This window comes from Typopeltis vanoorti, chromosome 2, assembly GCF_054136105.1.
Source record: "Typopeltis vanoorti isolate ZY-2024b chromosome 2, IOZ_Tvanoo_1.0, whole genome shotgun sequence".
NCBI classification, from domain to species: Eukaryota; Metazoa; Arthropoda; class Arachnida; order Uropygi; family Thelyphonidae; genus Typopeltis; species Typopeltis vanoorti.
In genome coordinates, this window is record NC_143550.1 from 113,542,256 (window position 1) to 113,564,888 (window position 22,633).

The window sequence follows — 22,633 nt, forward strand, 5'->3', positions numbered from 1 at the left end:
AGCATGGCTCTGTGTACAGTCAGTCATTCCTTAATAATCTGTTAACTTTTTATAATAGGGTAACAGCTCAGGTGGTTAAAGGAATGGCTACATGATGTGACTGCTTGATTTTGCAAAGGTGACACAATTCCACTTAGAACACTATTATGCAAGCTGTAGAGAATGAGGATGGATATGAAATGGGTAGGCTAGTAGAGTGTTGCAGGGCATGTATGTGTTTGGACCACTGCTGTTTAATTTGTACACAAATGATATAGGAAATGATTTGAAGAGAGATATTCAGCTGTTTGATGATGCAAAGTTGGGTAGGGTAAATGTTAAGGTGATGTAGGAGAGCTTGCAGGATAATTTGAATAGGATGAAAGTATGGGCAAAACATGGATGTCAAATTAATGTGAAAAGTGTAAAGTTATGCATTTTGTGATACAAAGATTACAAGCTACATACACGTTGAGGGAATTGTACTCCAGGAAATTGATGATGCCAGGGATTTGGGGTTAGTAGTAGAAAGAGAGCTAAAGTTTAGATGGCATATTGCTAAAGTAGTCAGGGCAGCTCATGGGATTATTTGGTTATTGAACAGTTTACTAACAAGTAGAGATAAGAGGTTATCATTCCTCTTTATAAAGTCTTGATATGACCATATCTGGATACCTATGATCAGGTCTCGTCACCTGGGTTTCTTGGGAAGAGGTGAGTGACCAGGATAGTAAGTGGTCTGTAGAATGCTCCCTATGAGGATTTGTGAATTGCAAAAGTTGGTTGATAGATGAAAAAAAGGGGGGAAATGATAAACGTTTAAGTTACTTCAAGGATTTTATAGGATTGATGCAGGGGGGGGGGGGATGTTTCAACACTTGTCTAGAGGGAGCAGAACGAGGTCAGCCCTGGAAGTTGGGTAAGAATTTGGTTAGCAAGGGTGTGAGGACTAGATTTTTCGCTTAAAGACTGGTAAATGAATGGAATGGGTTGCCAGAGTCAGTTGTTAGCTGTTTGTCTGTTAATGGTTTGAAGGAGAGATATGATAGATATTATGTTGATAGGTTGGGCCTCCCACGATGAGTCTTAGGACTCCATGGAGGTGCCCGTGCAATAATAATAATAATAATAATAATAATAATAATAATCACAGGATACACTGGAAGAAGTTGTCTCTATTGCACAACAGCAAATACAAATATGAGAGACTATTCCTGAAATCTGCCTCAGCCCTGAGAAACTTTCCCGACCTCAACATATTTGGGTTCGTGAAACTGCCCTAAATTTGGGAAGTACTCATCCTCAGATCTTCAAACCCCAACCCCAATGGTCAAGACCACCCAATTTAGCCCACTAGGGGGGGGGGATGCCATTTAGGACTCTAGGCCTGATTTTGGTTGCCTTTCTTCAGCCTCATTTACCAAGTGTTAGTGCCTGTGTGCACATATTGTTTGTGATCCTTGGAGATGGCATATTCACAAGACTTACTATGATGTAAGTCTTGTGAATCTCAGCAGTATTAATTAGTTATTATAATTAATATTGAGTATACGTTGTAATTTCCTGAAAAATAATAGTTAAGAATAACCAACGTATATAAGGCTTTCTAGCAGAATTACTGTGATGTTTTCTTAGTCCCAACAGTTTCAAGCATATAAGTCTTCCAGACTGCGTTTATTACCCCCACCCCAGATAAAATACATGATGTGTTCATGCTGTTGAAACAACTGTAGATTGCACTAATGTGATTGTGTATGCCTCTTAGCTGTCATAGTTGTCCTCTCAACTACAAATAGTATTAAATTTCTATACTGAAAACTAAGTACACGTTTGATTATACATGTATTATTGCTAGTGATAATTCTCTCTTTTCCTATTTCAAAGCAATCATACCTCCTTAATAATTAATAGAATTGAGGATACATGATTGCATTGAAATAGGAAAAGAGAGAATTAAAAGAAAATTATGCAATAATCAAGGATTGAGTTCAACAACCAGTAGTTCATTATAAGACTTTAAAGGAAAAAAAATCAATCAATTGAATTTCAAGTGAGACCAAAATTGAGCTCGTTTCATGAACAGAAAATTTAAAGTTTCTCTAATGCGCTTATAAAAAAGTGCACATTTAATTCATTTGGCTGTATCAGCTCTTCTGATAAAAGTCTAAAGAAACATTTCTATTTTTCCTTTAGAAGTTAGATCATCTTCTTTCTCCTGCTCAAAAGGAAAAGAAAGCTATCAATAAAATCACAAGTTCTCATACTTGATCTGTCTCCTCTTGCAAAATTCATGAAAACAACTGCAACTTTCTTATCTTTAATCAGAAATTGGAAAATTCATTCCGTGGATTTGTAAATCTTTAAATTCAAACAATTTGGCATTCCTTTTTTAAAGTATCACAAAAAAATAAAAATTATGGTTTTTCTTTCTGTGTGAAAGGCTACTTGCATATAGAGGCTGATGTTTTCACATCAATTGCCTTAGTATCTCATAATGTAAAGCACGTCCCCCTTTTGAACATGTATAATGTCACTGATTATGGGAAGGGCATCTACTCATTCCAGTTTTGATCTTTATTGAGATATGTTAAAGTGCAGGGATACCTCTCCAAAAACTCTGAGTGATCTACAATATCACCCTAAATCTCACTGAGTGATCCTAAAGGATTGTTACTAAACCCATTGCTCCTGACCTGAATCACTCCAGGACAGGAAACTCAGTGACTGGCAAAAACCCACCACCAAGCAGAGCCTCTCTACTCCCCCAGGAAGCAAGCAAACCCATAGACAAATATTACTAAATGTCATCAGTGGGAACCAGACCCAGAAGAGATATCAAGGTTGAAGTAATGCAGAAATTGTATATATATATCTCATATATATATATACAAGTAGTGAAAAAGTGTATCATCTTATTATTCAGTTACTCTGGAAGAGGTAGATGTTGAAAGTTGTTTTCACTTTTTCATACTGAAAATTAGAGATGGCAGTAGATTGCATTGATGTAGGTAATTGGTAGTAGAGGTTCTGTGTAGTAGTGGAGACGCAGAGTTGTACAGTGGGTGTCCTCCCGCAATGAGTCTTCAGATTCCTTGGAGGTGTCACAAATAATAATAATAATAATATTCTTGGTTTAATTCTTTACCCAAGTGTAAACCGACAAAGTTTTTTTATTATTTATTATTATTGTTATTCAGGTCTCCATGGAGTAAAGACTCGTCGTGGGAGGTCCTTCCTAAGAACATAAAGTCTGTCAAGACTCATCGAGGGGAGGCCCCCTCCCCACTAAGAAACACAAAGTCTATCATACCACTCCTTAAATTCATTGACTGTTCTCGCTCTCACCACTCCATCAGGCTATGCATTCCACGGTTCCACCACACTCCACACAAAGAAACCACCCCTCACCCTCTTGCTCACAGTTTCCTTTCGTAACTTGCAGGGATGGCCTCTTGTCATCACTCCTTCCAGCTGTTCAACCAAGCGAAAGAACTCCTCAGTGTCAACACTGTAACCACCTCTCAACAGTTTAAAAGTCTCAATCATATCACCTCTCCTTCTTCTATCCACCAAACTCTGCAGTCCACATTCCCTGAGCCGATCCTCATAACCAAAATTGTACAGTCCTGAAACCATCTTTGTCATCCGTCTTTGTATCCTTTCCACAGTTAATTTATCCCCTTCAAATGCTGAGGACCAAATCTGAGAACAATAGTCTAAGTTTGGTCTGATCAGAGACTTATACAACAAAATGATAACCCTTTTATCTCTGCAGTTCAGTGTCCTTCTCATAATTGCAGCAATCTTCTGTGTTACCTTCACCACCTTTGCAATATGTCCACTAAATCTCAGGTTTCTATCAACCATCAACCCCAGATCTCTTGTTTCCCCTACTTCCTCCAATATACTCCTCCCATAGAGTATGCAGCATCCCACCAATGTTTCCCAAACCTCAAGACCTTACATTTTGCTGCAATAAATTGATACCTCCCCCATTCATTTACCCATCTATCTAGCTTATTCAAATCCTCTTGCATGACTACCACATCTGCACTATTACCAATAATCCTTCCCTGCTTCGCATCATCCGCAAACAACTGAATATCCACTTGCAGTCCACTGGCAATGTCATTGATATAAAGGTTAAACAATATAGGTCCTAGTACTGAGACTTGTGGAACCCCACTTGTAATCCTCTGACTCCTTGAAACTGCTTCACCATACACAACTCTCTGATACCTATCAGACAGCCAATCCTGAATCCAGTTGACCAATCTGACATCCAGACCCATGTGCTCCAACTTAAATATCAGCTTATCATGTGGCACCCTGTCAAATGCCTTCGCTAAGTCTAAGAAAATGGCAGTATATTTCCCTCATATAATTCTCTTGTAACTTTATCATAAAAGGCTAGCATATTGCTAAAATAAGAGTGCCCTTTTACAAATCCATGTTGACTCTCACAGATAACATTACCCTCATCTGGCCAATGCTGTATACTGTCCCCTCACTACTTTCTCCAAGATCTTAACAACTACTGATGACACACAGACTGGCCTATAATTAGACACTTCCAGTCTGTTACCACCCTTATGCAATGGCACTATCTTACCTTCCTTCCATTCCCTCAGCTGATCCTCATAACCAAAATTGTATGGTCCTGAAACCATCTTTGTCATCTGTCTTTGTATCCTTTCCACAGTTAATTTATCCCCTTCAAATCCTGGGGACCAATCTGAGCACCTTTCCCGCAGCCAGACTTTCATTGAAAAGCCAGGTTAAAGGCACTATCAGTTCTCTAGCACATTCTCTCAAAACTCGTGGTGAAATACCATCCAGTCCCAAATCTTTACTGACATCCAGAGTACCCAGTATCTGAAATACACTCTCCTCCTGTACCTCTAAACCTCGAACAAGCCCTATCCCTCTCTCATTAAAACTGACTCCTCTAGGATGAAATACTCAAATAAAGTGTTCATTGAACAATTCCACTATGTCCTTTGCAACAGTCACTCTATTCCCATTTTTTTCCACAATATCATTCTTCCACAGTCATTTCTCCTCCTGCTGGCCACATAGCTAAAAAATTCCCTAGGATTTTCTTTGGATCTTAGGGCCAATCTCCTCTCATATTCCAGTTTTGTCTTCCTTACCACACTAGTCACTCTTCTGGCCTGTGTCTTATATTCTTCATGCATCTTTTCTTCACCTGTCTCCTTATATCTCTTCCACAGCCTCATTTTCGCATGCAATTTCTGTTTAATATTGTTTGTCATCCACTTTACTCCAAATCGTGTCCTCTTCTTCACTCATGGTATACAACTTACCATTGCTGCTAACAAATATTCTTTCACAATTTCCCATGCACTAATGATATCCTGGCCTTCCAATTCCTCCCTCCATGAAACTTCCCGAAGTTGATGTCTAAGACTATTATAATCACCTGCTTTATAATTCTACATAAGTTCCCGTCTCTTTGATACTCCTCCATCTGTATTCATTTTCCAAGTCAAAACCATATGGTCAATCTCTCCAACTGGTGGGAGAGATATCATCTCAGTTATTATCAACTCTTCTGATGCAATAACCAAATCCAAAACTCTTGAACCTCTTGTTCCCTCTGTTACATGTTGCCTAAGACATTTGTCCCTCAAGAATTCTAGAAATTCCATTCCCCTATTGCTACATGCAGCTTCCTCTCTCCAATTTATACTACTGTAGTTAAAATCTCCCATAACAATCATTCTTCTTTCACTTGCCAAACTTAACTGTCTAAACATCTCCTGGTCCCCCATCCTCTGTGCTCCTGGGTTTGCAGCAACACCCCACTAAATATCCTATCTTGCCTACCTCTACCTCAAACCATATGCTCTCAAAATCATTTGTCTCACTTCCTTCCAAAGCCTCCACTCTTTGAAGACATAGGTCGTCACTTATCATAAGCAGTACCCCACCACCACGCTTTCCCCTCCTATCCGTCAGGATAGGAGGGGTGAAATGACAATCATCTCATCCACCCTTTCACCTCTCTTAATTGCCATAGCCACCCTTTCTATTGTTCCTCCTGGCAAACACTCCTCACGCATCCTATATTGAACATGGATCATTGAGTCGCCATACATTATACCTCTTACCATTTCCTCTCTCCTATTGTTTCCATTCTCTCCTATTGTTTCCATTCTCTCCTCTTCTTTCATTCCCATAGGTCTCTCTCATTCCCTCTCCTCTACTGCTATTCTCTCTTCTAGCATTCCCATACCTCTCTCTCTCTCTCTCCTATTGTTTCCATTCTCTCCTCTTCTAGCACCCCCATACATCTCTCTCTCTCATTCCCTCTCTCCTACTGTTTCCATTTTCTCCACTTCTAGCACTTCCATATCCATCTCTCCTACTGTTTCCATCCTCTCGTCTTCTAGCATTCCCATATCCATCTCTTCTACTGTTTCCATCCTCTCGTCTTCTAGCATTCCCATACCTCTCATTCCATCTCTCCTACTGTTTCCATTCTCTCCTCTTCTAGCACTTCCATATCTCTCTCTCATTCCATCTCTCCTACTGTTTCCATCCTCTCGTCTGCTAGCATTCCCATACCTCTCTCTCTCTCTCTCTCTCATTCTCTCTCTTCTACTGTTTCCATTCTCTCCCCTTCTAGCAACCCCCCCCTCATACCTCTCACTCATTCCCTCTCTTCTCATGAAGAAAGGCAATGACCTTCTCTTCTCATCTTTGTACATGAAGTATCTCCACTACTGAGCTACTTGCATGTAGAGGCTAATGACTTGATATAATTTTAGTACTTGTATATGGGAAATGTATGTCTTCTGCTTTGTTCTCTCTCATAGTATAACCAAGTGAAAAAATTTCAGCTTTTAAATGATTTTCTTTCTTTGTGAAAGATATCAAACAAAATTATCCATTATTTATCAAATTTTAAAAATTCCCCATATTTCTCCAACAACTGTTATCCTAGTTACTGTGTTTCTTTCTTATACATGCTCTAGCATACTCATGATACTTCAAATTTCCATTTCAGTCAAAAAGGTAGAGCAAAGAGCTTCTATTACTTGTTATCATCATGGCTCTTTACATGAAAATGGAAAATTGACCATATAAGAGTAGGATCCGAAATTACAATATCTAATTTCTAACAATAATCTTTAAAAAAGTCATGTTATACATAAAACTTGTAACTCACAATTTATGATTTATAAAATAGCTATGCATTTTTCTCATAGTGCAATTACATTTTAAGAAACTGATAATTATAAAGAGAAATTAAAGTTTACATAGTTTTAATCAAATACTGTGGGACATCTGTAACATACAGATGGTCTATAATAGTGAACCCTCCTATAATACTAGCAAAATGGTACATTGATGGGATATTGAGGCAAGTTGATGTGAAGTCAACTTTCCCTGTTTACAAGTAGCCAAGTTGTACAGATACTTCACATGTAACTTTGATGGTCACACAAAACAAGAATGTAATTTCTTATCAGATATAATTTAGTGCTAGTTCATTGTCACATTGCAGTTCAGATTGTTTCTGATTGAGCAGCACATTCCTCCATAGCTTAGTTGGTATAGACAAAACCCTTTGGTCACAAAGATCTCGGTTTGATTCCTGTCTGTGACGTGCAGAACCTTTATCTGGTCTCTTTCAACCAAAGGTGGGTTAGCCAGTCTCATACAGAGATAGGGTTTTTTCCCCACCTGGAAACTCTGGTTTTTCATCCCCCAGAACAGGCAAACTAGCCCCTATGAATACATACACAGATTACAGCCAAGAATACTTAAACCCAGCCATAGGCCTGATTCATCAGCTATGCCGGTCCCAAGCCTGGATAAAATTAGGTGGGGGGGGGGGTTTGAGATGGTGCCGTACCTTCCCATAAAAGGGGCTCATGACTGTTATATTATCATATGAAATAAATAAATAAATTGAGCATCATATAAACATCAGATTTTGTGTGCAGCTTCAGAGATATTGAGTGTGCTCAAGCTTGTGGTGATGGAGGGTGGCGGGGGATAATAAAAAGAGATGAGTGGCCTAAGCATTTCTGTTAAGGTTGTTCAAGAGTCAGTGATGGTTAGCTCAATATCAACAAATAAATTCCTTATTTGTTGGCATTGCTGTGTGATGTGAAAATGCTTAACTGTTTAAGAAATTGTCTCACAAATTGGAATTTCATTTGGTAATTACCATAGGTTTATAAATTCATGTGAATATACATTTCAATTGTCAGCATATAGTTCTTTAAGTAATAGATCAAGGTTCAGACATTAGATGCTTCCATCTTAGTAACAGTGGTTTAGGTGTACTTATATAATCATATAAAAACAGATGAAAGCTCTCTGACAGAACTCTGAAGTAGCAGAGAAAGTTGATACTCGAAGTGAGTGAAGAGCGTCACTCACTTTGAGTGAGGTGAGTGAAGATGATGCCATAGTTGAAATTGCAATAGCATAGAAATTATTCTGTAATTGCACTTTCAACCATAGCTCATTACTCTGCTCAATGAGCAACATGTTCTCATCTATGGAGTTCTAAATCTGAAGAGCACAAGACATCCCTTCCTCTCCTCATCAAGTGACTGTGATGGCAGTTGCAATGCACAGATTGGATGCTCTGTAGTATCCAATCATTCACACAATACCTATCATTGCCAGCAAAGGTTGGTCGATTGGTAGAGCCTCTGCTACTAATGGCTCGCAAAAAGATAAGCAAGTTTGAGCGCGGTTAGTAGTTGGAAGAGGTCAATCATTCGATGCTGTTGGCACACTCTCCCTCGATGAGTCTTTGGACTCCCTGGAGGGGTCACAATAATAATAATAATAATAATACCTCTCCTTAAACTAATCCACTCTCAGACCACTCAAAACTACCTCTGTTTATCCATTCCAGGCATTTACTCTCCTAACCAAAAATGTCTCACACCTTTACTTACCACACTGTTATGCAACTTCCAGGAATGTCCTACTTCTCTCCTTACTCGTCACATATTGAAAATTTTCTTTTCTATCAAACTCATTAAAACTCCTTTAGTAACTTATTGGTTTTGAGCATGTCCCCCCCCCCCTCTTTTCTACCTGCTACCAGATTTTCCAGTGCATATAGATAGTATTCTGCAGCATGTTCTCAGCATGCAGGGACCTCCCACGATGAGTTTTGATAGACTTGTGTTTCCTAGGAAGGACCTCCCGCGATGAGTCTTTTGACTCCTTGTTGGCCTAAATAATAATAATCACTACAATACACAGTGTATAATCTTTTCATCCCAAAAACACATGCATAACCTTACACTTTATCACATTATACTGAACCATTGTCCTTTACCCACGCTGCCAGTTTATTTAAATCATCCTGCAGGATCTCTACATCACTCCCTATAACATCAATTCACAAATTAAACAGTGGTCTGAGGCACCCCATTAGTCTTTTTATTCTCCTGGATTCTACTTTGCCATATACAACTAGAGAATAACTAGCCTTCACATTGTATACTGCAACTCCATATTCATTCCCACTTGCAACTTGTGTAATAGTTTTCCGTATAGTATTCTGTCAATATGATTGCCAAGCCCAACAGTATCTTAGTGTAGCCAATTCCCTCAGAACTGATAAAATGGGTATAAATTACCAAGATAGGACCCACCTTTCACAAAGCCTTACTGCCTACCATAAATATATTTTTATTCGGCCATTCCTGAATTCTACCATTTATTAACTTTTCCAATACCTTAACGACTACTTCTGAGATATTAATTGTTTCTAATTTGCTATTCTGTCTTGGATCTTCTTTATTTCATGAAACTCTCTCTTGTCCACTTTCCACTCATTCCTCTTTCCTCAGAACCTTGGCAGAACTGTGACTTAGTTAAACAGTTTGGTCAGCTGCACTGCAAGTACCACATTTACTTTGCAAACAGGCTGACATGTCATTCAATCCCACTAATGTTGGATGGGCCAATATGCCATCCAGGCATGTTCTGGGATATGTTTTTTTAGCTGGCCGAGTTAGCGAACCTGCTCTCTAACCAGGCTGTGGGTTTGAATCCTGTCATGGGCATAGATGATTTGTGAATGTCTTTAGGTGGAAGATTGATTTCATTGCCCAGAGTGAGAGCACTGACCTGGTTATTGACGGCCTGAAGCAGCTTGAAAAAGTTCCACGTTTTTTCTCTTGTACCTGGTAAAAAATAAATAAAAAAATACAAATAATATTTATGCAATCAATACAATTGAGAAAAATATCCTTAACCCACCATGGTATGGATGTATTATAGGTTTATAGAAGTTTCCATTAGTTGGAGCCACATAAAGTTCTGGTCAGAATTACGATCTATTTTGACCAATCTTTAGCTCCTAGTAGACTATTTGAATCCTAATTCTGACCAGTGGGATGGGATTGGATAGCATTCAACCTACATGTAAAGAGAATGTGGAACTGGCTGTACTTCTGACCAAACTGCTTAAGTCACAGTTTGAGCAAGGTTCTGAGGAAAGAGGGGCAAGATAGTTTCACACCACTACAGTGTTGTGAGAGATGACATCTTCTAGAATGATAATGTGCTGTTCCCTTGCCCATACTGTAAGGAATTGGATTGCTGAACACACAAAACGATATTACCTGTGTTGAATGGTTGGCAAATTCATGAGATTATTTTTGATCATTTGTGATGCGATGTTCTGTAATGTAATACAGAGATTGTGCCATCTTGCATTCAGGAAGTGAGGTGCCTCGAAGACATACCTACAGATTTGCACGGACATTATTGGTAAGGTGTTATCAGCAAATTAATGTAGATGATGTTTTTCACAGAATGAGAGAACAAGAGGAGGATGTGATGAATAGGTTTTTTTGCATGAAGAGGTGGTGGTGGTGAGTAATTGGAATACATTACCTGAGAGAGAGTCATTAGTGTAGTCATGGTGGATGCATTTCATGCATAGGATGATGAACTGAGAATCTCCATAGTTCATACGAAGGTAGACAGTATTTTTCTCTTGCAAACTTGGGTTTTTCGTCCTTCAGAACAAGCAAAATGGCCCCATGAACACACTGATCTATAGCCATAAAATATCCTAATGGGATGTAGCAGAGGAGTGATGCAACTGCTTCATTAATTCATCATAAAATTGAATCATGGGACTACCTGTCAAGGGGACAGATGGACTGAAGATGATGATGAGCTGTATATATGACTGATCTCCCACCCCCACACATTGAGTCATTTAATTCCATCGAGATCCAATGATAATTGGAGGAGGAGGAGCTATATACTGGAGGAAGTAGGGAAGACGAGATCTGGGAGTTGATGATTGATAGAAACCTGAAATTTAGGGGACATATTGCAAAGATGGTGATGGTAACACAGAGGATTGCTGCAATAATGAGAAGGACACTGACCTGCAGAGATAAACGAGTTATCATTCCGTTATATAAGACTGATCAGACCACACTTAGACTATTGCTCTCAGTTTTGATCCCGAAGATTTGAAGGGGATAAATTAACTGTGTAAAAGGTACAGAGGAGGATAACAAAGATGATTTCAGGACTGTACAATATTAGTTATAGTTATGAGGATTGACTGAGGGAATGTGGACTGCAGAGTTTGGTGGATAGAAGGAGAGGTGATATGATTGAGACTTAAACTGTTGAGAGGTGGTTACAGGGTTGACACTAGGGAGTTCTTTCACTTGGTTGAACAGCAGCAAGGAGTGATGACAAAGGCCATCCCTAGAAGTTACAAAATGAAATTGAGTAAGAGGGTGAGGAGTGGTTTCTCTGCATGGTGGGTGGTTGAACCATGGAATGCATTGCCTGATAGAGTGGTGAGTGCGAGAACGGTCAATGAGTTTAAGGAGTGGTATGATATGATAGACTGTGTTTCCTAGGAGGGACCTCCCACGATGAGTCTCGATAGACTTTGTTTCTTAGGAAGGACCACCTGCGATGAGTCTTTTTGACTCCATGGAGGCCTGAATAATAATAATAATGTCATCTATTCCAACTGCCTTACCACATTGCAGGTTTCCAATGTTTTCTTTCATTTCAAGTAATTATATTCACTCCTGATTTGATTTCATAAAATTTTCAGTGTTTTCTATTGCTGCTGTTTATCTCATTTCACAGTTATTATTCCAAACATCCTAAAAATTCTTATCTTTTCTTACTCTTAGCAACTCGGATTCCTTTTATACTACTATTTCCTCCATTTCAAAGTCTTCCCATTACATTTTAGCTACTTTTACATATTGCTTAACTATTTTCTTTTATTTTTTTCTCTGCATTCTCTAAGGACATCTGCTGATTTACTTATCAGGAATATTAGTATGATTACTACAGATAAAATTCTGAAGTTATTATGTTCCCAAATTGTTTCAAGTTGGAAAAGTAGCTAAGTTATTTTTGGCTATGGTGCAATTCCTTTGTAACAAAAAGGCTAAAAAAGTTATAATCAAGTGCAATTTAAAACAAAGCACACTTGCGTAAAATTTTTTGGAGATAAAGATGTTATAAAAAAACACGATTTGATCAGAGCCAAGGTGGTATTTTTTGAAGATAAAGATGTTATAAAAAAACACGATTTGATCAGAGCCAAGGTGGTATAGTATACAATTAAAAGTGATATCAACAACTGATTGTAGAAATAGCATTCAGATAAACAAAAAATGTAATCACTAATAACAAAAAAAACTACTGAAAAGTTGAATTATGAATTTTAGTAAATTTTCATAGTTGCCTCTTTAACTTCTTGAGTTCAAGAGGCAACTATGAAAATATGAAAATTTACTATTAAAGTTTTGATTATTCTGTCCTTACAGAGACAACTTCACTACATGCTTCCCTGGCTGAATTATGAATATTTTCCCATATTTCCACTTTATCTCTTCAAGTTTGGTTCTTTTTTGCAAGCTCTTTCAGTTATTCTCTGATAATGCCGGCCTGGTTGGCTGAGTGGTTAGCGTATCTGCTCTCTTGACAAAAGGCTGCGGGTTCGAATCCCGCTGTGGGGATGGATGTTTGTGATTGTCTGTGAAAATACTAGTGGTGGTGGGTGGTGGTAGATGGCATTGGTGTAGTTGCAGTTTGTTGTAGTTGGTGGAGATGGAGTTGTAGAGTAGGTGCTCTCCCTTGAGTTCTTAGACTCCCTGGAGGTGTCATGCAATAATAATAATAATATTTAAATATTTTAGTCTTCAGTTCAATTCTTCAAGGCTGTTCAACTTTGAGTTATTTTAAAACTTTTTATACATATCTTCCTTTTTTTTTATTATGATACTGATTATCCTGCTCAAAACTAAAGTAATTGAATTACAGGTAACTCTTGTATTTTGTATAACGCGGTTCTTATACAACGCAGTTTCGATATAACGCGGTCTGCAAATTGTAGTAACCCTTGTTCAACGTGGTTTCGATAAAGACACGGTCTACAAATTGTAGTAACCATTTATCTTTTCATATATTCATATATTTTTCACCGTGCGACTTAAAAATCAAATTTTATCTCCGTTAAATTTGCTTCTGTTCGTATCGTGCATGTACATAGTTACAATTAGTGAATTTATATTAGGAGAAATAACCTTTCGCACGCATGTACATCAATTGCTTACCGTATATAAAGTATTTATTGTTGAAAATTGTCTTCGTTTCTGCCAGGAAAGCACATTAAAAATCATAACTGTTAATCTCAAGCCAAGCACTTTATTTTCTAGTGAGTTACATACAATATGTAATGCTTTTTTTATGTAAAAATTTATTTTTATATAGTAATGGCAACTTAGAGCGCTTTTACGATATGGTTGAAAATGAAATTAATGAATTAATTGATTTGGAAACAGATTTAAATGAAGAACTGGTACAATTAATAGATGACGTCGAACCAAATTGTGGGGAAAGTTCCGCCGAAGATTCTGAATGTGATGAATCCGTTAAAGAATTCGATTTAAAGAAATTAGCAGAATAAAATAACTTCCTTCCTTGCCAAGATTGGACTTGGCAAGAAAGGAAGTTATTTTACAGATAATGATCCCTCAGTCAATAATAAGCAAGGTCCTATTACTGATTTCTTGATAACTAAACCAGCCGAAGTATGCAATGAAAATTATACAAATGATGTCCAAGAGATTTCAAGTGATGACAACGTTCTGTCACTCGTAAATAAATAACATTACGAAATGTTAGTCTTAAGACAGAAACGAAATATGCACTTTATTTTACACTTTATTTTATTTTGCCTAAAACATTTATGCGTTATGTGCAATGAAGTTTACATACAATTTGTAATTTTTTATAAGTTTATGCTATGTATTTCTTTCATAGTTTATGTTTTCTTAACTTACATGAATTACCTGCATTAAATAAAAAAATATTTTTGTTGGATATGTCATTGTTGTTTATTGTTTATATAATTAAAAAAAAAACGATTTCGGAACATAATCCTTTTTCTATGTGATCTGAGTCTCGCATAACGCGATTTATATAACGGCATTTCTATGGAACCTAACATTCGCGTTAGACGAGGGTTACCTGTATTTCACAATCCATGTATGTATACTCTTCTATCCTGAAGATCAACTCTCCTATCCAGATAGTGAGACTTTTCTTATATTTTGCTTGTGATCGCTCTATGTGAATTTATCGAAATATAATGTTAGCAATAACGTGTTAATGTCGTTATTCCCTACTCTTTTGTTTAGATCTCCAATCTTTTGTTTAGTATTTAGTATAGTTGTAGTAGTTCTTAGTACCACTATTTGAATGATGGCGGCAGCTGCAGCTCAGTTTACAAATGGCTTGTCACTGAGTCCTCCTCCATTTAAGAACTACGTTTTGCATAGCATGCTATGGGATTTTGTGGTATGTGGCGCTTGTGACATACATGCATCCCAGCAGTTGGATATGTGGCAGGTAAGAGACTGAGGGAGTGCATATATACAGAAAATGTAGGAAATGGGAAGAACAAGTGGAGAGTGTGGCAAATTTGAGCCATTGTGAAGTTTTCAGAGATGGTCTTAGTTGGAAGAATGAATGGTGAACAAGAGTGGGTAGCTTACAGAGAGAGAGATTCATTGAAAGAGGAAGTGGAATGTTTGTGGAATGAGTTGAGAAGCATGAAAGAAGAGATTAAGCAAATGGAAATGATGAATACAAAGCGAATCAGAGTGGGAAGTGAGAGGGAGTTATGGGAATGATGAAAGAGGAGAGAATAGAAACAGAAGAGAGGAAATGAGAAAAATGCGACAGAATACTGGAACAGGGATGGAGAGATGCCAGGACAGCAGGTAAGTAGGGGAACAAAGAAAGAAAATGTTAGACAACAGAGAGAGAGGGATGTAGGTGAGCAAGGAAGGAACAGAGTGATAGGTGTGATGTATGGAGACTCAATGATTCGCGGTGTGCAAGATAGAATGCCTGAGGAGTGTTTACCTAAAGGTACAATAGAAAGTGTAGCTATTGCAATTAAGCAGTGTGAAAGGGTTGATGAGATTATTGTGATGGTGGCATGAATGACTTGAGAGTGTGAATCAGGTGGCAAGAGATCTGAGGTTCATGCTTGAGGTTCTATGGAAGAAGAGAGGGAAGATTGCGTGTGTTGCATAGGTATGATAATGCAGAACTGAGGAGAAGAGCATCGATAACGAATGGTATGATAATCAGAATGTGTGAAAAGAGGCTTGGAATACATGGATGCTTGGAGAACATTTGAGGACAGAAAGGAACCGTATGTTAGAGACGGCTTGCATTTGAATGAAGAAGGACATAGGCATCTAGAGAGAATGCTATTCTCTGAACGAGTCTGTGTGTCAAGCAGGGAAACTAGAACTACCAAGAGTGGCCTCTTGTGGAAATAGGCGCTTGGCAGAAAGGGGGGGATACATCAGGTATTGCTGAATCTAGTGGAGTCTGGAGGGGATAATGATAGTTATGGAAACAGTGACATTTCTATTCTTTATGCTAATGCCAGGATTATCTAGAATAAAGGAGATGAATTGGTGGCACTGATAGCATCAGCCTGTCCAAAGAGTATTGCAATCTCTGATATGTGATTGACAGAAGATGATATACTAACAGGAGCAGAAGTAGCATGGTATAGCATTTTTTTGGCAGGATGGGAAAGGAAAAGGCGGTGGTGGGGTACTTATGATAACTGATGACATGTCCTCTCAGACTGGAGGATTTGGAGGGCAATGGCACTAATGGTTTTGAAAGCATGTAGTATTGAAGCAGAGGTGGGCAGGACGATATTTAGTGGGGTGTTGCTACAAGCCAGGGAGCATACAGGATGAAGAGCAGATGTTTAGGCAGTTTCGCTTGGAAAAAATGCAAGAAGAATGATTATTATGGGAGAGCAGTATAAATTGGGAAGAAGAAACTGAATCTGGTAATAAGGAAATGGAATTTCTAGAGGGGGTGCTTAAGGGTCAAAGCTGTATAACTGAGAGGAGACCTCCACATAGCCTTTAAAGGAATGCGGAGAACCGACCAGGGCTTCTGACCTAATGTCCAATCCTCACCTTCTCGTGGTGCACCCTGTTGGGTATCTACTTTGATACTGAACGAACGAGGATGGGCTGGCAATTTGGGATTTAGCCGACCAAATTGTATTCTTATTGGTTAAACCAAAATAACAAATGATGGTACAACATGACAAAATTTCATGCCGGCTGGGGCGTCGCCCGGTTAAACAAGGCCCCCGTTGTTTTCGCCAGGGAACCAGGGCGAACAGCGAAAAGTCAGCTACTGGAACAAATTTGAAAACAAACCCCAACTCAACATCACCAGAGTTAAAGATCGGTACTATCAATGTAAGAAGCCTGAATGGCAAAGAAATGGAGCTAGCTGAGGAATTAGATAAGTACCAGATCGACATAATGGGGGTGACTGAAACAAAAAAGACCAAAACTGGTGAGATCTTTCTGAGCAATAAATACAAAATGTTATATTCGGGCAATAACAATCAAGGAAAAGAAGGAGTAGCCATAGTATTCAACACAAAATACGAGGCTAATCTTCTTGAATGGCAGTCAGTCTCAAGTAGAGTAATCTGGGCAAATATGAGAATGGGGAACTGGACAATGAGACTTATTTGTGCCTATGGTCCCACAGAAGGTTCTACTAAGGTAGAAGTGGAGGAATTTTTTGAGGCTTTAGAAAAAGCAACTGACACAATGAAAAATGAAAAGTTGGTCCTTGTTGGGGATCTAAATAGTAGAGTAGGAAATGATTGTGAGACATACAAAAATATTTTGGGAAAATTTGGAGAAAAGAGCAAAGCTAATAATAATGGCAAAAATATCTGTTGGATTTCTGCTCAGGACATGGACTGGTTATTACTAACACCATGTTCCAACATAAAAATGTGCACAAATTCACATGGAGAGAAGAGGCTAGGAATAAGAAAAGTCTCATTGACTATGTTATTGTTGATAGTGATGTTTTCTCCCTGGTGCAGGACACCAGAGTGTACAGAGGATTTGAAATTGGAAGTGATCACTATTTAGTCTTGAGCAGGATAAAATTGAATTTCATATTGAAAAGAATAATATGTAAGAAAGTTTTAAAGCGAATAAAAGTTGAGCAGCTCTCAGATGTAAACTGTAGACTAAAATACAGAAATATTATTGAAAAGAAAATGAAAGAGTTTGAGAACAGGAATCAAACCTTGGAGATTCAGTGGCAAACTCTGAAGGAAACATTGATTGATTCTGCCAGAAAGGCATGTGGTGAGGTTGTGTGCAAAGATAAAAAAAATCAGAACTCCCTGGTGGACACAGGAAGTTAAAGAGGCAGTGAAGGAAAAGAAGAAAGCATATCAAAAGTTCCTGGCAAATAAGTCAGCTTTTACTCTTACAGAATACAGAGACAAATGTAAGAAAGCTAAACAGTGTGTAAAACTAGCTAAACAAAAGTCATGGGAGGACTTTGGCAAGAATATAGAAAATAAATATCAAGAAGGTGGCAAAATATTCTGGAGGTTGTTGAAGAAGCTTAGGAATGGAGGAAAGAGTGCTGTAAAAGGAATTAGAGATGATAAAGGTGAAATGAAAACAGGAGAAAAAGATATCCTTGAAGTATGGAGTAATTACTTTGAAAAACTGCTAAATGAAACAAGCAGTGATGACAGCACAGTGATAAGAAACACTGACCAGGCATGCAGTCAGGAATACATATCCATACTTGAAGTAGAAAAAGCCATCAAAGGCTTGAAATGTGGAAAGGCAGCAGGAGTAGATGATATTCGACCAGAAATGCTGAAGTATGGTGGTATAAGAGTCTTACAGTGGCTGCACTGCATAGTTCAGAAAGCCTGGACAGAGGGACGAATTCCCGATGATTGGAGTAGAGCTCTCATAGTACCCATATATAAAAAGGGAAATAAAACTGAATGTGAGAATTACAGAGGTATTTCCCTACTGAGTGTTCCTGGCAAGATCTATGCAAGTATACTTGAGAAACGGTTGAGAAGAATTGTGGAAGAAAAGCTTGGTGAAGAACAAGCTGGATTCAGGCCAAATAGAGGCTGTCAGGATCAGATCTTCACTTTACGACAAATAGTCGAGAAAGCATGGGAATATAACAAAGATCTGTATTTAAGTTTTGTCGATTTGGAAAAGGCATATGACAAGGTGCCAAGAGAGAAGCTATTCAATACGCTGCAGTTATATGGTGTCAATGGGGCATTATATCAAGCAATACTTAGTCTTTATTTGAGTTGTGAGTCAGCAGTTAGAATTGAAGGAAGTACAGGAAGATGGTTTAATGTTAAATCTGGTGTGAGACAAGGATGTACATTATCCCCTCTGTTATTCATTATCTATATGGATCACATTATGAAGGCATGTGGTATTAAACCTGATATCAAAATTGGAGATGTTAATGTCAGCTCTTTGCTTTATGCGGATGATGTTATACTTCTAAATAAATCCGCTACAAGTCTGCAAGATTCTCTGACTAAATTGAATAGCTGTTGTAATAGATATGGTATGAAGGTCAGCAATAAAAAGACAAAGACAATGAAAATAGGCAGAATCATTGAAAATGTCAATTGTGTTGTGAATGGAGAACCTGTGGAACAAGTAAAACATTTCAGCTACTTAGGCACAATTTTTACTGAAGATGGTAAACTAAATATAGAAATAGACAACAGAATCAGCAAAGCTGGTATCGTGGGAAGTCAATTGAATAAATTCATATGGAATAAGAAAGAAATTAGTCGGAACACTAAATTAGCTGTATACAAGACTGTGTTCAAACCAATTTTAACTTATGGATCTGAGAGCTGGGTCAGAAGTAAAACACTTGACCAAAGACTAGAGACCGCAGATATGAGAGTCCTGAGAAAGATTAGAGGCGTGAACAGACGGCATCAATGGCAATATCATATTAAAAATGAGGATATTAGGAAAGAACTTGACATTGTCAGCATCCAGGAATGCGTTAGAAGAGCTAATCTCAGATGGTATGGTCACTTAAATAGAATGGGAGAGGAAAGATTAGCAAAACAAGTGTTCTCTGCCAGGTTGGCAGGAAAACGACCCAGAGGAAGACCAAGATATAGGTGGATTGATACGGTACAAAGTGCCTTAGACAATAGAAATATAAGATCTGATAATGTTGGAGTCTTGACAAGTAACAGACTGATTTGGAGGAAAATTGTAGATAGGAAGTTAGTAATGATGTAATTTTTTCATGTAGTACTGTCATATCCTGTACACCCCTTGAGGGTACATGGTAGGAATTTGATGATGATGATGATGATGATGATGAATTTCTAGAGTTCTCGAGGGACATATCTTAGGCAACATGTAGAAGGAACACGAGGGTCAAGAGTTTTGGATTTGGTCATAGCATCAGAAGAGCTGATTATAACTAAAATGGCATCTCTGCCCCCCCCCCCCCGAGTTGGAGAGAGAGTGACCATGTGACTTTGACTTAGAAGATGAATAGACATTCAGGAGCATCAAAGAGAAAATAATGTATGTGGAATTAGAAAGCAGGTGATTATAATAGTCTTAGATATCAACTTGGGGCAGTTTCATGAAGGAAGGAATTGGAAGGATGAGATATCATTAGTGCTTGGGAAATTGTGAAGGAATATGTGAAGGAATATTTGTTAGCAGCAATAGTAAGCAGTACCAACAGTGAATCTTGATACAAGAGTGAAGATGACACAATTTTGTGTAAAATGGATGATAAACAATATCAAACGGGAAGTGCAGGTTATAAATAGGTTGTGGAAGAGATATAAGGAGAAGGGGTGGAGGAGATCAGATGCATGAAGAATATAAGACAGGCCAGGAGAGTGACTAGTATGGTAAGGAAAGCAAAACTTGAATATGAGATGAGATTGGCCCTGAGATTCAAAGAAAATCCTAAGGAATTTTTTACTATATAGCCAGTAGGAGGAGAAATGATTGCCAAGAATGACATTATTGGATATTGGATAAAATGGGAACAGAGTGATTGATGCAAAGGACATAGTGGAGTTGTTCAATGAATAAGTAACGATAGTGGCATTGCATAAGTGTGATAGCAGACTAGAAGTGTCAAATTATAGATCCGTTTGTGTTTCATCAGTAGTTAAGATATTGGAGGAATTAGTGAGGGACCATATACAGTGTTGGGCAGATGAGGGTAATGTTATCTATGAGAGTCAAGTTAGATTTGTTAAGGGGTGTTCTTGCTTTAGTAATATGATGATTGCCTTTTATAATAATGTGACAAGAGCAACTGATAAATGAAAGGCATATGCTAACATTTTTTGGATTTTACAAAGGAATTTGACAGGGTACCATGTGATAAGCATATATTTAAGTCCAGCACATGGATTTATATGTGAGGTTAGCGAACTGAATTCAGGATTGGCTATCTGATAGGTAACAGCGAATTTGTGTGTGTGTGTGTGTGTGTGTGTGTGTGTGTGTGTGTGTGTGTGTGTGTGTGTGTGTGTGTGTGTGTGTGTGTGTGTGTGTGTTGGGGGGGATATCAAAGAGACAGAAAGTTACAAGAAGGTTATAAGCTCTGTGGGACTTTGTAAGATCCCACAGAGCTCACTACTGAGACCTGCATTGTTAAACCTTTATTTATATCAATGACATGGTCAGTGGATTGCAAGGGGGGGGATATTCAGTTATTTGCAGATGATGTGAAACTGGGAATGATTATTAGTAATAGTGCAGATGTGGTAGCCCTGCAAGAGGATTTGAATAAACTGGACAGATAGACAAATGAATGGGGGTATCAGTTTAATGCAGCTAAATGTAAAGTCTTGAGGTTTGGGATACATCGATGGGATGCTGCATTCTCCATTGGAAGAACTGTATGGAGGAAGTAGGGAAGCAATGGATCAGGGGAGTGGGTGATGATTGATAGAAACCTGAAATTCAGAGAACATATTGCAAAGGTAGTGAGGGTAACTCAGAGGATTGTTGCAATACTGAGAAGGATGCTGACCTGCAGAGATAAAAGAGTTGTCATTCTATTGTATATAAAGCCCTGATCAGACTACACTTGGACAATCGTTTTCAAATTTGGTCCCCATGAGTTGAAGAGGATAAATTAACTGTGGAAAGGGTGCAGAGGTGGATATCAAAGATGGTATCAGGACTGTGCAATGTTAGCTATAAAGACAGGCTGAGGGAATGTGGACTGCAGAGTTTGATTTGATAGATAGAAGGATAGATGATATGATTGAGACTTAAACTTTTGAGAGGTAGTTACAGGGTTGACACTGGGAGTTCTTTCACTTAGTGGAACAGTGGGAAGGGGCGAGGACAATGGGCCATCCTTGGAAGTTATGAAGTAAGCTGTGAGCAAGAGGTTGAGGAGTGGTTTCTTTGCATGGAGAGTTGTTGAACTGTGAAATGCATTGTGAAAGGTTAATGAGTTCAAGGAGTGGTATCATAGACTGTGTTTTCTAGAAGGGTTCCTCCCATGATGAGTCTTTTGACTCCATAGAGGCCTGAATCATCATCATAATAATAAATTTATATATGGAATATGAGAGAAATTTGTCAAACCACTGAAGTAGCTGTATATATACAAGACGTTCAAAACAATTTTAACTGGTGGATTGTAGAGCTGAATTAGAAATAAAACACTGGATGCCACAGATATAGGATCTGAAAAAAGATATGGGAAGTGAACATATGGCATCAATGGCAGTATCATGTTAAAAATGAAAATATTAGGAAAGAACTTGCCATTGTTAGCATTCAGGAATGTATTAGTAGAGCTAATCTCAGGTGGCGTGGTCATTTAAACCAGATTGGGGAGGAAAGATTAGATGGAAGGTAGTAATGATGTAACTTTTTTGTGTAATGCTGTACTGTTATATCCAGTACACTCGATGATGGTACATGTCAGGAATTTGATGAGGATGATTATGTTGATTAACTAGGATATCTACTATTTTCACTGTTTCTAGTAAAAATCGTTATTCCTATGTTCAGCTAGCTGCATCACCAGCACAAATCTGAAATGTCATCTATCCATTCACCTTCATCACAGTGGCATGGTAGTGTGGTTTGGGGTGCAGTGCCTTCACCCCAGGCACTGTGACCTAAGGGATGCCAATTCTGATTGTTGCATCGCCTCTGATTTACCATGCTGTATCAGTACTTTCAGTTTTGTACACTCAAACTAT